We start from the raw sequence: 11,041 nt of genomic DNA, 5'->3' as shown, positions 1-11,041 counted from the left end.
TTGTCTCAACCTCATAACAAGGTGTTATTTCTTTAAGAGAATTCCAATGCCATGTTTATAAGGTCTTCCTTGATCTTCTTAGCCAATAGATCTTTCCCCCTAAGGTAGTATCCTGATAATTCTGAAGTTATTTAAGGATCTTTACTGGTATATAAAATGTTTTAGGCCTTTACTTTTGAAAGCAATAGTGAAGCTGGATCTTTAAAGTGCAAGCCTAAGTTTAACACTAATATAAGGAAAGTAGAGTATGGAACCAGAGGAACCATGAGGTAACCAAAACAAGATGCACAAGTGTTATAGAAAAGTCCACAGAAAAAACAATATATAAGTAAATTATTATATCCACCCAATGAATCCCTGTCACCAAATCCAATATATACAATAATAATAAAATGAGGGAAGTTAGCATTCCTTATCACTCTTCTAGCCAAAATAGAGACCCTTTCTAACTTTCAAGAGTTTTAACTAGGGTTTTAAAAATCATAAGTCCAAGAAATTCAATATAGAGTTTTTTTAATCATTTCTTTTTATTTCTCTCCCCCTTTTAATTAAAGCTTTTTATTTTCAAAACATATATATGCATGGATAATTTTACAACATTGACTCTTGCAAAACCTTGTGTTCCAAATGTTTCCCCCTTTCCTCCCACCTCCTTTCCTACATGACAAGTAATCCAATTATGTAGAGTTCTTAAAAAGCCTTAACTTCAGTTTTTTTTCTCTCTGTGATTGCTTCATATGTGCTTTTACCTTTACATTATTAGTGACCCAATGCTGACCTTTGGACTCCTAAGGACATTAGAGGATATCACTATTGATATCTTTAGAAAATAAATACTGAAGGAAATTCTAGCCAAGAGGAGGGAAGGAAAGCCACCACATTAGCTCATGTTTAAACTGAATCTTAAATAGAAGGAACAATTTTCATTTCCTGTATTATGTTCATAAAGTAAATACTTATGTCTTTTGTATTTAATTTAAGGCAAATTCATTTAAAATATCATTAAAGTTATAGTGAAAATATTGTTGTTCACCTTTTAATAGCATCTTGAGACAGATAATGGTTTGTGATTTCAGAGTACAACATGAACATTTTACAACACCATATTTTTTAATAGGTTAAAGTAAGATACATTTACTTATACCAATTTTGGTATTGAATTGCTGTCTGGCAGAGTTGTTTAATCATCAATACTAAGCTAAAAAGTAGTTGAAAAGATAAACATTTAAGTCAATGGGCCTTGATAGTATTATATTATTACCTACATATTCACTTAAATGTGTAAAAAAAAGTTTCTAGTGATTTCATCTCTCTCTCTATTATCTAATCAATTAGTTTTAGACTGTAATTTTTCTTAATTCCTAAACAAAAAGCCTTATCTGAAAGAGTATCATACTCTTGTTGAAACAATTTGGGGTACTTATTTTGGAGAAGAGAAAACTTAGGGGAGACAAGACATATGTCTTCAATATGTGAAAAGTTGTCACATAGACATTTACCAGTCCTTATAAAAATTTCAACTACCAACTTATTATTACAATAAAATTTGAAGAATACTAGAGGATTTGGGTCATCATGAGTATGTAGAGTAAGAAAATTTAAGGTAAAAGTTAAACTGCAAACGACATAAAAAAGTTTCTTTAAGTGAGAATTATAGTTTTTTTTTTGTTTTGTTTTTTTTAAAGAACATAGAATAACAGGCCAGTTTCCAGAGAGAAGACTTGGGGATTGAGTGTAGATCATAGCATAATATTTTCACTTTTTTATTATTTGCTTGCATTTTATTTTCTTTCTCATTTTTACCTTTTTGATCTTATTAAAATAGTATTTTAATTTTCCAAATACATGTAAAGATAATTTTCAGCTTACATTTTTGTAAAATGTTGTGTTCTAAGTTTTTTTCCCTTCCTCCCTTACTTCTCCTCCTTATTGAGAAAATCATAACTGGACTTACTAAAGAATTGGATACAACTGAAAAACAATTGAATAACAAAAATAACAAGCTCTGACTCTAGAGCTACAGAACAGGAAAAAAGTATCTTTGTGGTATTTGCATAACTAAAAGCTATTCAAATGAACCAAAATAAACCAAAGGACTTTTTTTCTTTACAGTTACTGATTTGCAAGTACTTCATAATAAAGCAGATGCATCAATCTTCATTGGATTTTGATTAATCTCTACTTTTTTTCTGATATGATAGTTTATTATGATAATAATAAACTTTTCACTCAATTCCTTAATTTCTATTTTCTTCCTTTTTTTATTGTCTTGCCAGTTTAAAAAGTTTGTTTATTTAAATGTCATGATAAAATAGTATTACTTTTTATATAATGTGATTAGTTAGTCAGCCAAGGAAGCATTCTCTATTTTACAAAGGAAATATGCAGCTTTGGTAGTTGTTCTGAGAATAATTTACCTTTGTAAAACAAATTGGAATACAATCATTGGATGATCGGGTTATATAATTTTTGGACTTTTATTTAAAGACCATGAAATGGCCTATTTAAAATTGAATATAACATGGATTTTAATAATTATACACAAATTAACTATAAAGGATATAATTTTTTTAATACATGGAATAAATAGCAAGTTGTACAACATAGATTTGCAGTTTCATGTACAGTCATCTTTTTTATTGTATTATGTTATGGAAATGTTTGTTTAATTCCAATCATTAAAAATTAAAAAAATACAGGATAATATTTTTACTTGTACATTATAATAAGAAGATATTTCAAATCTGCCGTATGTTGAGTTCATCCTAAAGATTATATTGTGTAAGGGCTTGTAGAGTATACTTAGAGCTACATTTACTTAGGTTCAAATCCTGCCTTTAACACACCCTAGATAATCAATTAATAAACAAGCATTTTGCTAAGCCCTAAGAATATGATATAAGACAAAATCATGAGCAAATCTCTTAACCTCTACCTGTCTTAAACAATTTCTGATTTTCTATCTTTTAAATCATGTACAAGTTGAAATCATATCCTTTGGAGGTTTGCTTGGTAGTAAGAGTTTTTATTTTTTTTACCTTTGTAGAAAAAAAAATGGTGATAGAAAATGTGATTCCTTCTTTAATCTATTTTATTTTAATCATTAAAAGGGGACAAGATTACAAGATGGAAATCAAAATAAAGTATATAAGAAATGCATTTGTTAGGTTATGCCTATGGAAGCAAAATGAGGATTTTGTTTTCCTTCTTTCCAGTTTTGTTTCTGATATATGGTGATGGATTGACTGTATTCCCTATAATATAACTGCATATTACTGTTCTTAATCATCCAAATGTCTAATTCAATTCTGAAGCTTATCAGACATTAGGATTTCATAATAGCCAATGAATTTTACTGATTCAGTAGACACATATTATAGAAACCTACTTTGGTTCATTTAGATAATTTTTAGTTATACAAATACCACAAAGATACTTTTTTTTCTCTATTGTTAATTTAGCACTCAAACATTTACTTTTTTTATAAGTAAACACAAATCCTGAGCTTCATTGGTTCTGAAAAATAACATAAATCTTTCAGGTTCTTGAAAACAATCTCTGTTGGTATATTTGGAGAATACTGAGTGATTTTCCTACCAGGGGCTTCCCATGAAGGGTACTGCTATATAATGGAAGTAATGTATAGATCCCCTCACTATAGGGGGAGGTTGTTGAGCATTCTAGCATTCCTAGTTCTCTTTTTAAAAGAGTTAGGTGAGGTTTTGTTGTTTTGTTTTGTTTTATTGGGGGGAGGGAATAAGATAGGAAGAATCTACAGTACAAATATAAATATTAATATAGAGATCTCTGGGGAATTGGGTTCCTAAAGAGGATAGTTGCTTGACTGTTTAGCACTTTATGAAAGGAAAAGAGGTGTGCTGACCATTCATTAGTTGGATATGAGGCAACACAATTGAACTCTAGGGTGGGAATTGAGAACATGGGTTTGTAGTGTTAAGAAAGTTCACTAGTGTTTCTGAGTAGGCACGAGTTACCAATTGTTAATATAGTGAAACTGATACCCACATCTTTGCATGAATAATGAGAGAAAAAAGGAAGGAGAAAAAGAGATGGAGTTAGGTAGAGCTCATTACAAAGTATTACAGATAATATTACTCTGTATCTTTTGTGCATTTGGATAGACTCCTGGTGTTGAGGATCATGCCTAAATGTGAAACCTAGAAAGACTATAAAAGGTTAAAGGGGACTGTAAGATCAGTTCTCTGAAGTCCTAACAGCTGTGAATCACAATACACTTGTGACTGAAGCAGATGTTGCTTGTTAATTGGGAATGAAATAAATCAGAGGGAAGAGGCAAGAGGAAGGGATCAGAGAATGCAACTGCCTCTCAATCTCTTTGTATCATTATCATCCTCTTACATGACACTATCTATTCTGCTGGTTAGAATGAGATCCCCAGCAGCCATTAACAAATGGATCCTGTAACATCCTGATATGCTATCTGTTCTATGGTAGCACCAAGGAAGGCATGTGTTGTGTAGATTTCTCTTGGGATGACATGTATCAGTGGCCATATTGTTGAACTACCCTATAGAGCTGAAATAGTTGACAACATTAAAAAGTTGTTCTGTGGTGATTATGTTTTCAGGATTAGTAGTTATATATTTCATAAATACCTTCTGAGATTACTTTCTCCCTTCTAATTGTACCTAGTAGCTGTTGGGACTGGTACCCTCTTTATCCCACAATGTGAGAGCCAAAGTGAAATGATATAGAACACAATAGGGTGGAAGGTAAACAATGGAGACGTTCTCTCGCATCTTTTACCATTTTTATAGTAGACACACAGGGCAGTCACCTCATCATTTGCCTTTTAGCTACTCTCCTGGACAATATCATCATCTCCAGAAACTGATCATCCTGCAAGCTGAAACCAATTCTGAAACCAATTTATTTGCCACCCTGATGGCCCAATTTTATCATTCTCCTGTACATATGTCTTCCTCCTCTCTTTCTTCTTAGTTTCTTCCTATGTGTTTTCTTCCCCACTTAGAGTATGAATTCCTTGAGAATTGGGATTGTCTTACACCTTTCTTTTTATTCTGACACATTATACCTGACACATAATAGGTATTTATTACATCTTTTTTCACTCACTAACTTCTACTTTCTTAAAATAAATATTTCCTTTTTGCAACTGACACATAAATATTTGTCTAATTTCACATTTTTCTTTTTGTCAAAGAACATGCATATTTCCAGCAAACCCAAGTTTATTAAAATTAATACATTTTGGAGAATTTCATGTCATGTCTTAAGATAACTGGTGATATTCTATAGAGTTGGGAAAATTTGGGAAATTATCAACAAGATAATTTGTTTAGAAATTTCCCAAATTGAGGGACTTACAGAGCAAAATTTTCTTTTAAGATCTATAATAATAAACACAAAATTAATTTGATTATTAATGCCATTTCTGTTTATTGAAATCTGTGTGAGAGAATCTATAACTTGAAAACTATATATGTCTGCATGTATTTTTCACTCCATTAAAAATAACAATAACAACAAACAAACAAAAAAGCCCCATTTGAAGACTCACATAAAATATTACTTTTGGAATCTAAAGCAGATTTTGATGGATATAAATTAACATTTGAGTTCTTGTGGGATCTCTAAGGAATTCATGAGTTTTTTAAACAAAGTCTGTTAATGACGTGCCTGTCATTGTAGACATATGAATGAAAACATCAAGATATGGCACTTGTTAGTGGCCATAGGAGAGCATTGGTCTCAGTTCCAAATCAGAGAAGAATGATTGTGATTGTTCACAGGAGAGTAAGAACCCTGCTCTTGGGTCCAAGTCAGAAAAGAATACTAGTGTTGTGGCTGCAGAAAAACAAGGGATCTAGTCATATTTTCAGGTTAACAGGAGCACTAGCATTTCTGGGAATGAAGGTTCCATTTTGCTAAATCTATTTTGTAAGGAGTTTTCTTCAGATAATTTCTGTTTTCTTTTCCAAACCTTCTTGCAAAGTTCTCATTTTCTTTCCCCATTTTTGTGCTACCTCTCTTAAGATCCTTTTTGAATTCTTCCAAGAGAGTCTTGTGAGATGGGGACCAATTCATATCATCCTTTGGGTTTTCATCTGGAGTCAATTTGCTTTTAGTGTCCTCAAGGTTTGAAATCGGTTCTTCTCTTTCTTCATAAAAATTATTTATGGCCAGAGTTCTTTTTGCTTTTTTGCTCATTTTTTAAAAGGTTGAGGTCTGTTTTTAGGGTAAAGGGGAAATTGTCCAAGATTCCTTTACAGGTGACAGTTGTTAGGATTCTTACAAAGTGATGTCAGTTGTCTAATTTTAGCATCATGCTTAGCAATTCTCTAGTTCAGAGTTCACACCTTTAAGAGTTCACACAGTTCACACATTAGCGTTCGAGATTCACAAGTCAGGATTCAGTATGAGATTCACAAGTTCAGTGGAGGAGATTCACAAGTCAGGAACCCACAATCCCACTCTCTTGGAGGAAGAGTCAACCTTTGAGTTCACACCTCTAAAAGAGCATATAAAAGGATAAGCACTAGAGACTTTGAGAAATAGAGAAAGCAGGAGTCAGTTGGGGAGATTGAGAAGCCAGGAGTCAGAGTTGAGCTAGAGGCAGAAGCTGGAAGAGCTAAAGAACAAGCTGCAAGAGCTCTTGGAACCAAGGAGGGAGATAGGCCTCAAAGAAAGCTAACTGGGCTATTTTGGAAGAGACAATAAAGGATCTGAACTTTTAACAGCTGGCTGCATTGAAACTAAGGCTGCCTCTAGAAGCCCCCCCAAGAAATCTGCTCCCAGAGACCGATCATATTTTAGAAAAGAAGAATATTACAGACAGTGGCTGCATTGGGTCTGTGCTGACTAATTTTTGGTGCTGGATGGGTGTAGCCAGGTCCCATGATATTCTGGGATTTAGGGACTCTATTTGCCTTTTGTTTTTGCATTGGATTCTTACAGCTAGTCTACTGGCTTGCAACCAGGACAGAGTAGCTAACACTGCTGTAAATTCATCTGGGGAGATCCCTCTGCATTCAGGATCCTGGGTCTCTGTACTGCCTGCACTTGGCTGCCTGTGTTCAGCCCATTTCCTTCTGTGCCCGATTGAAACTGATCTTTTCTGAAGATCTTTCAAATTATCTTCTTCTGGAAATTTGTTACATTCCAAATATTTGTGGATTCTGCCACTCCAAAATCAAATGTTGGCTTGATTTGCTGTTAATTTGAGGGACAATATAATTTGAGCTCAGAAAAAGACTTGTCTCCTCTCTGCCATCTTGGTTCCACCTCCCTCTTCCCCCCCAATTGAATCTAAGTATTCTACTTCCTTTTCTGTTAATCTGGGAGACATTCATCCTCATTTAGATTGTTAGATTTATTGGCAGAAAATTGAGCAATATAGCTTCTAATAATTGTTTTAATTTCCTCTTCATTTGTGGTGAGTTCACCCCTTTCATTTTTGATGATGGTAATTTGGTTTTCCTCTCTCCTACTTATTAAAATCAAATTAACCAGAGGTTAACTATGTTTGTTGACTGACAGAAGGAAGGATGGATTAAGGAAGACAGAAATTGGAAGCAAAATAGATTTTTGAGAAGAGAAAGTGCAAAAAAATGCAAAAATTAAGTGGAGTGAAATATACAATCAGTAATAATAACTGTGAATGTGAATGGTTGAATTTGCTCATAAATTGGAAGCAGAGAGTAGATTAAATTATAAATCAGAATTCAACAAATTGTTTACAAGAAACAAACTTAAAACAAAGACCTTTACATATGGAGTACAAATAAGAACTGGAAAGAAGACCCTTTTGCTTCAGCTGAAATAAAGAAAATGTATGGATAGCAATCATGATCTCAGACAAAGCAAAGGCAAAAAATATGACTAAGTAAAAGAAATAAGCAGGTAAGCTACAATTTGCTAAAAGGTACCATGCACAGTGAAGTAATATTGAAACTAAATGCATCAAATGGCATAGCATCCAAATACTACAGTTTTGCACATGTGGGTCCTTTTCCTTTTTTAATAATCTCTTTGGGATTTAGGCCAAGTAGAGAAACTGATGGATCAAAGGCAACAGTTTGATAACCCTTTGGATATAGTTCCAAATTACTCTCCAGAACAGTTGGATCAGTTCACAACTCCACCAACCATGTATTAATGTTCCAGTTTTCCCACAGTTTCTCCAACATTTATCATTATTTTTTCCTGTCATCTTAGTCAATCTGAGAGATTTGTAGTAGTACCTCAGAACTGTCTTAATTTGCATTTCTCTACTCAATAGTGATTAAGTATTTTTCATATGACTAGAAATCGTTTTAATTTCTTCATCTGAAAATTGTTCATATCCTTTAACCATTTGTCAATAGGAGAATGACTTGTATTATAAATTTGAGTCAATTCTCTATATGTTTAAGAAATGAAGCTTTTATCAGAATCCTTGGATATAAGTTTTCCCCCCAGTTTTCTGCTTCCCTTCTTATTCTATTTTTATTGGTTTTGTTTGTAACAACAAATTCTTTTTAATTTAATATAATCAAAATCATCCATTTTGCATTTTATAATGTTCTCTAGTTCTTCTTTAGCCACAAATTCCTTCCTTTTCTATAGATATGAGAGATAGACTATTCCTTGTTCTCCTAATTTGCTTATAGTATTACTCTTTATGTCTAAATGATGAACTCATTTTGACTTTATTTTGGTATAGATTGTTAGATATTAGTCAACGACTAGTTTCTGTAATACTGTTTTACAATTTCCCCAGCAATTTTTTGTCAGATAGTAAGTTCCCAGACGCTGGGGTTTTTATTTTTATTATAGATTAGATTACACAGAGATTTCTTTAAAATGATAAGTAGTATCTAATCTAAAACAATTATCAAATATCTGTAATGATGATGAGCTAAAACATGTACAATAAGATAAAAAGTGAAGCAAAATGTCCATCATCACCATTATTCAATAGTGTATTAGAAATGCTAATAGCAATAAAAGAAGAAAAATAAATTTGTGGAATTAAAACAATGAGGAAATTAAAATCCTCATGTTTTCCAGATAATATGATGTTATACTTAGAGGATTTTAGAAAATCAACAAAAATACTAGTTGAAATAATTAACTTCAGTAAAGTTTCAAGATGTAAAATAAAATGTACATAAATCCTTGGCATTTCCATATATCATCAACAAAGTCCAACTGCAAGAAATTAAAAAAAAATTAATTTTAAAATAACTCCAGATAATATAACAATACTGGAGTATTTATTTGCCAAAAATAACTCAGGAATTATATAAATATAAGCACAAAATACTTTTCACAACAAATAAAGTTATCTAAACATTTAAAGAAATATTTATTACTCATGGTTAGGCAGAACCTGTAAATTAATTTACTTATTCAATGCATACCAATCAATTACTTTTAAAACCTATTTTATAGAGCAAAAAATATAGTAACAAAATTCATACCAAAGAATAAGAACTCAAGAATATCAAGAGAATCAATGAAAAAAAAATCTTAAGGAAGGTAGCCTTTAAATTCCATCTCTAAGGCCACATTATAAAATAGTAATTATTGATACAATCTGGGACTGTCCAAGAAAGAGCAGTGGATCAGAGAAATAGATTAGGTACATAGTATATAGCCGTAAATGGATCCTAGTAACCTAATGTTTGATAAATCAAAGATCCAATATTTTTGAAGAACTCACTATTTGACAAAAATTGCTGGGAAAACTGAAAAGCAGAAAAATAAGAGTTAAGAGAGAGCATTATATGAGATAAAATGAATAAATTTTTATTGTATTAAATTAAAAATGTTTTGCACAAATTAATCTAGTAAACCAAGATTAGAAGGAAATCAGAAAACTGAGGAAACTAACTTTTTTTTTTGGATTAAGGCCTTTTGTCTTTTTCTTTCTCACTGTCTCTGTCTCTGTCTCTGTCTCTCTCTGTCTCTCTGTCTCTCTTTGTGTCTCTCTCTATGTCTCTCTCTCTCTCTCTCTCTCTCTCTCTCTCTGTATGTGTGTGTGTGTGTCTTATCTATGTTGCGTTTTTCAGAATTATCATGTGTTCTAATGCAATTCTTGAAGAATTTAAGTTCTCTAAACTTCTAAACTTCACTTCTCTAGGGTTAAGTATACTGATATGTTAAATGAAAGTTGGATAAGAAAACCATTAAGGTTCTTTCCATTCCAAGAAGATTACCAGCAATCAATCACCAATTGTCATCAGAAAGTTACTTAATTCCTTTACATTATCATATTAGAATTCTTGCTAACTATTCACAACATATTCACATATAAAAGATGTGTCTTAGATTTGGGTAATGATTGAACAATTGATAGTAATCATCATTTTGAGATTTATAGATTTCTAACTTTCTGGCCCAAAAGAATCTGTAAGTCTAAAAAAGAGTTCTGATCTTTTTCCTTTTTATTGTGATCTCCACATATTAAGCATGAATGCCAGATTAATATTATTTAATGTACATAATTTGGAATAAAGTCACATTAATTCCCATTTACCCCTAAATTCTTTCATTATTAAAGGATCATCTTCTGGTAAGTGATTAAATGGAAGACAGGCTGAGAGGAAGGGGTGATAACATTATTTAAGTATTAGCTAATCCAAATAGCCAGTTATTTCTTTTTTTTTTTTTTTTTTTACTTTTTTTTTTATTTTATTTAATAGCCTTTTATTTACAGGATATATACATGGGTAACTTTACAGCATTAACAATTGCCAAATCTCTTGTTCCAATTTTTCACCTCTTACCCCCCCACCACCCCCTCCCCTAGATGGCAGGATGACCAGTAGATGTTAAATATATTAAAATATAACTTAGATACACAATAAGTATACATGACCAAAACATTATTTTGCTGTACAAAAAGAATCAGACTCTGAATTATTGTACAATTAGCTTGTGAAGGAAATCAAAAATGCATGTGTGCATAAATATAGGGATTGGGAATTTAATGTAATGGTTTTTAGTCATCTCCCAGAGTTATTTTTCTGGGCATAGCTAGTTCAGTTCATTA

This window comes from Sarcophilus harrisii, chromosome 4, assembly GCF_902635505.1.
Source record: "Sarcophilus harrisii chromosome 4, mSarHar1.11, whole genome shotgun sequence".
NCBI lineage: Eukaryota > Metazoa > Chordata > Mammalia > Dasyuromorphia > Dasyuridae > Sarcophilus > Sarcophilus harrisii.
Note: the sequence above shows the minus strand (reverse complement) of the source record.